Genomic DNA, 6,177 nt, shown 5'->3' with positions numbered 1-6,177 from the left:
ATCAACACGGAGAAAAACTTGGAGATAGGATGCAGTCCCAGTCCAAACATACTATTTTTCTCACTTTTTGCTCGAAAACGATAGTTCCCGACGACAAACTTTCTCAAAAATTAAGTAACGCATTAAATTGAACGGTGGCCTGGTGATTTATCATAAAAAAATAGACAAACAAGACAGAAGATTTAGACAAAATATTATTTTTCTCTCCCTCAACAGTGTCTGGTGTCGACGCAGAGAAAAAGTTGGCGATAGGATGCAGTCCCAGTCCAAACATACTACTTTCCTCACTTTTAGCTCGAAAACGATAGTCCTTGACGACAAACTATCTCAAAAATTAAGTAATGCATTAAATTGAACGGTGGCCAGGTGATTTATCATGAAAAATACACAAACTAGACAGAAGATTTAGACAAAATATTGTTGTTCTCTTCCTCAACAGTGTCTTGTATCAACACGGAGAAAAAGTTGGCGATAGGATGCAGTCCCAGTCCAAACATACCATTTTTCTCACTTTTTGCTCGAAAACGATAGTCCTGGTTGACACACTATCTCAAAAATTGAGTAATGCATTAAATTGAACGGTGGCCAGGTAATTTACCATGAAAATTAGACAAACTAGACAGAAGATTTAGACAAAATATTGTTTTTCTCTCCCTCAACAGTGTCTAGTGTCAACGCAGAGAAAAAGTTGGCGATAGGATGCAGTCCCAGTCCAAACATACTATTTTCTCACTTTTTGCTCGAAAACGATAGTCCTTGACGACACACTATCTCAAAAATTAAGTAATGAATTAAATTGAACGGTGGCCAGGTGATTTATCATGAAAAATAGACAAACTAGACAGAAGATTTAGACAAAATATTGTTTTTCTCTCCCTCAACAGTATCTTGTGTCAACGCAGAGAAAAACTTGGCGATAGGATGCAGTCCCAGTCCAAACATACTATTTTCCTCACTTTTAGCTCGAACACGATAGTCCTTGACGACAAACTATCTCAAAAATTAAGTAATGCATTAAATTGAACGGTGGCCAGGTGATTTATCATGAAAAATACACAAACTAAACAGAAGATTTAGACAATATATTGTTGTTCTCTCCCTCAACAGTGTCTTGTATCAACACGGAGAAAAAGTTGGCGATAGGATGCAGTCCCAGTCCAAACATACCATTTTTCTCACTTTTTGCTCGAAAACGATAGTCCTGGTTGACAAACTATCTCAAAAATTGAGTAATGCATTAAATTGAACGGTGGCCAGGTAATTTATCATGAAAAATAGGCAAACTAGACAGAAGATTTAGACAAAATATTGTTTTTCTCTTCCTGAACAGTGTCTTGTATCAACACGGAGAAAAAGTTGGCGATAGGATACAGTCCCAGCCCAAACATACTATTTTTCTCACTTTTTTGCTCGAAAACGATAGTCCTTGACGACAAACTATCTCAAAAATTAAGTAATGCATTAAATCGAACGGTGGCCAGGTGATTTGTCATGAAAAATACACAAACTAGACAGAAGATTTAGACAAAATATTGTTGTTCTCTTCCTCAACAGTGTCTTATATCAACACGGAGAAAAAGTTGGCGATAGGATGCAGTCCCAGTCCAAACATACTATTTTCCTTAGTTTTTGCTCGAAAACGATAGTCCTTGACGACAAACTATCTCAAAAATTAAGTAATGCATTAATTTGAACGGTGGCCAGGTGATTTATCATGAAAAATAGACAAACTAGACAGAAGATTTAAACAAAATATTGTTTTTCTCTCCCTCAACAGTATCTTGTGTCAACGCAGAGAAAAACTTGGAGATAGGATGCAGTCCCAGTCCAAACATACTATTTTACTCACTTTTTGCTCGAAAACGATAGTCCTGGTCGACAAACTATCTCAAAAATTAAGTAATGCATAAAATTGAACAGTGGCCAGGTGATTTATCATGAAAAAAGAAAAACTAGACAGAAGATTTAGACAAAATATTGTTGTTCTCTTCCTCAACAGTGTCTTGTATCAACACGGAGAAAAAGTTGGCGATAGGATGCAGTCCCAGTCCAAACATACCATTTTTCTCACTTTTTGCTCGAAAACGATAGTCCTGGTTGACACACTATCTCAAAAATTGAGTAATGCATTAAATTGAACGGTGGCCAGGTAATTTACCATGAAAATTAGACAAACTAGACAGAAGATTTAGACAAAATATTGTTTTTCTCTCCCTCAACAGTGTCTAGTGTCAACGCAGAGAAAAAGTTGGCGATAGGATGCAGTCCCAGTCCAAACATACTATTTTCTCACTTTTTGCTCGAAAACGATAGTCCTTGACGACACACTATCTCAAAAATTAAGTAATGAATTAAATTGAACGGTGGCCAGGTGATTTATCATGAAAAATAGACAAACTAGACAGAAGATTTAGACAAAATATTGTTTTTCTCTCCCTCAACAGTATCTTGTGTCAACGCAGAGAAAAACTTGGCGATAGGATGCAGTCCCAGTCCAAACATACTATTTTCCTCACTTTTAGCTCGAACACGATAGTCCTTGACGACAAACTATCTCAAAAATTAAGTAATGCATTAAATTGAACGGTGGCCAGGTGATTTATCATGAAAAATACACAAACTAAACAGAAGATTTAGACAATATATTGTTGTTCTCTCCCTCAACAGTGTCTTGTATCAACACGGAGAAAAAGTTGGCGATAGGATGCAGTCCCAGTCCAAACATACCATTTTTCTCACTTTTTGCTCGAAAACGATAGTCCTGGTTGACAAACTATCTCAAAAATTGAGTAATGCATTAAATTGAACGGTGGCCAGGTAATTTATCATGAAAAATAGGCAAACTAGACAGAAGATTTAGACAAAATATTGTTTTTCTCTTCCTGAACAGTGTCTTGTATCAACACGGAGAAAAAGTTGGCGATAGGATACAGTCCCAGCCCAAACATACTATTTTTCTCACTTTTTTGCTCGAAAACGATAGTCCTTGACGACAAACTATCTCAAAAATTAAGTAATGCATTAAATCGAACGGTGGCCAGGTGATTTGTCATGAAAAATACACAAACTAGACAGAAGATTTAGACAAAATATTGTTGTTCTCTTCCTCAACAGTGTCTTATATCAACACGGAGAAAAAGTTGGCGATAGGATGCAGTCCCAGTCCAAACATACTATTTTCCTTAGTTTTTGCTCGAAAACGATAGTCCTTGACGACAAACTATCTCAAAAATTAAGTAATGCATTAATTTGAACGGTGGCCAGGTGATTTATCATGAAAAATAGACAAACTAGACAGAAGATTTAAACAAAATATTGTTTTTCTCTCCCTCAACAGTATCTTGTGTCAACGCAGAGAAAAACTTGGAGATAGGATGCAGTCCCAGTCCAAACATACTATTTTACTCACTTTTTGCTCGAAAACGATAGTCCTGGTCGACAAACTATCTCAAAAATTAAGTAATGCATAAAATTGAACAGTGGCCAGGTGATTTATCATGAAAAAAAGAAAAACTAGACAGAAGATTTAGACAAAATATTGTTGTTCTCTTCCTCAACAGTGTCTTATATCAACACGGAGAAAAACTTGGCGATAGGATGCAGTCCCAGTCCAAACATACTATTTTCCTCACTTTTAGCTCGAACACGATAGTCCTTGACGACAAACTATCTCAAAAATTAAGTAATGCATTAAATTGAACGGTGGCCAGGTGATTTATCATGAAAAATACACAAACTAAACAGAAGATTTAGACAATATATTGTTGTTCTCTCCCTCAACAGTGTCTTGTATCAACACGGAGAAAAAGTTGGCGATAGGATGCAGTCCCAGTCCAAACATACCATTTTTCTCACTTTTTGCTCGAAAACGATAGTCCTGGTTGACAAACTATCTCAAAAATTGAGTAATGCATTAAATTGAACGGTGGCCAGGTAATTTATCATGAAAAATAGGCAAACTAGACAGAAGATTTAGACAAAATATTGTTGTTCTCTTCCTCAACAGTGTCTTATATCAACACGGAGAAAAACTTGGAGATAGGATGCAGTCCCAGTCCAAACATACTATTTTTCTCACTTTTTGCTCGAAAACGATAGTCCCCGACGACAAACTTTCTCAAAAATTAAGTAACGCATTAAATTGAACGGTGGCCTGGTGATTTATCATAAAAAAATAGACAAACAAGACAGAAGATTTAGACAAAATATTATTTTTCTCTCCCTCAACAGTGTCTGGTGTCGACGCAGAGAAAAAGTTGGCGATAGGATGCAGTCCCAGTCCAAACATACTACTTTCCTCACTTTTAGCTCGAAAACGATAGTCCTTGACGACAAACTATCTCAAAAATTAAGTAATGCATTAAATTGAACGGTGGCCAGGTGATTTATCATGAAAAATACACAAACTAGACAGAAGATTTAGACAAAATATTGTTGTTCTCTTCCTCAACAGTGTCTTGTATCAACACGGAGAAAAAGTTGGCGATAGGATGCAGTCCCAGTCCAAACATACCATTTTTCTCACTTTTTGCTCGAAAACGATAGTCCTGGTTGACACACTATCTCAAAAATTGAGTAATGCATTAAATTGAACGGTGGCCAGGTAATTTACCATGAAAATTAGACAAACTAGACAGAAGATTTAGACAAAATATTGTTTTTCTCTCCCTCAACAGTGTCTAGTGTCAACGCAGAGAAAAAGTTGGCGATAGGATGCAGTCCCAGTCCAAACATACTATTTTCTCACTTTTTGCTCGAAAACGATAGTCCTTGACGACACACTATCTCAAAAATTAAGTAATGAATTAAATTGAACGGTGGCCAGGTGATTTATCATGAAAAATAGACAAACTAGACAGAAGATTTAGACAAAATATTGTTTTTCTCTCCCTCAACAGTATCTTGTGTCAACGCAGAGAAAAAGTTGGCGATAGGATGCAGTCCCAGTCCAAACATACTATTTTCCTCACTTTTAGCTCGAACACGATAGTCCTTGACGACAAACTATCTCAAAAATTAAGTAATGCATTAAATTGAACGGTGGCCAGGTGATTTATCATGAAAAATACACAAACTAAACAGAAGATTTAGACAATATATTGTTGTTCTCTCCCTCAACAGTGTCTTGTATCAACACGGAGAAAAAGTTGGCGATAGGATGCAGTCCCAGTCCAAACATACCATTTTTCTCACTTTTTGCTCGAAAACGATAGTCCTGGTTGACAAACTATCTCAAAAATTGAGTAATGCATTAAATTGAACGGTGGCCAGGTAATTTATCATGAAAAATAGGCAAACTAGACAGAAGATTTAGACAAAATATTGTTTTTCTCTTCCTGAACAGTGTCTTGTATCAACACGGAGAAAAAGTTGGCGATAGGATACAGTCCCAGCCCAAACATACTATTTTTCTCACTTTTTTGCTCGAAAACGATAGTCCTTGACGACAAACTATCTCAAAAATTAAGTAATGCATTAAATCGAACGGTGGCCAGGTGATTTGTCATGAAAAATACACAAACTAGACAGAAGATTTAGACAAAATATTGTTGTTCTCTTCCTCAACAGTGTCTTATATCAACACGGAGAAAAAGTTGGCGATAGGATGCAGTCCCAGTCCAAACATACTATTTTCCTTAGTTTTTGCTCGAAAACGATAGTCCTTGACGACAAACTATCTCAAAAATTAAGTAATGCATTAATTTGAACGGTGGCCAGGTGATTTATCATGAAAAATAGACAAACTAGACAGAAGATTTAAACAAAATATTGTTTTTCTCTCCCTCAACAGTATCTTGTGTCAACGCAGAGAAAAACTTGGAGATAGGATGCAGTCCCAGTCCAAACATACTATTTTACTCACTTTTTGCTCGAAAACGATAGTCCTGGTCGACAAACTATCTCAAAAATTAAGTAATGCATAAAATTGAACAGTGGCCAGGTGATTTATCATGAAAAAAAGAAAAACTAGACAGAAGATTTAGACAAAATATTGTTGTTCTCTTCCTCAACAGTGTCTTATATCAACACGGAGAAAAACTTGGCGATAGGATGCAGTCCCAGTCCAAACATACTATTTTCCTCACTTTTAGCTCGAACACGATAGTCCTTGACGACAAACTATCTCAAAAATTAAGTAATGCATTAAATTGAACGGTGGCCAGGTGATTTATCATG

This window comes from Patiria miniata, unplaced genomic scaffold (genome assembly GCF_015706575.1).
Source record: "Patiria miniata isolate m_02_andy unplaced genomic scaffold, ASM1570657v1 HiC_scaffold_7, whole genome shotgun sequence".
Classification (NCBI taxonomy): Eukaryota; Metazoa; Echinodermata; class Asteroidea; order Valvatida; family Asterinidae; genus Patiria; species Patiria miniata.
Note: the sequence above shows the minus strand (reverse complement) of the source record.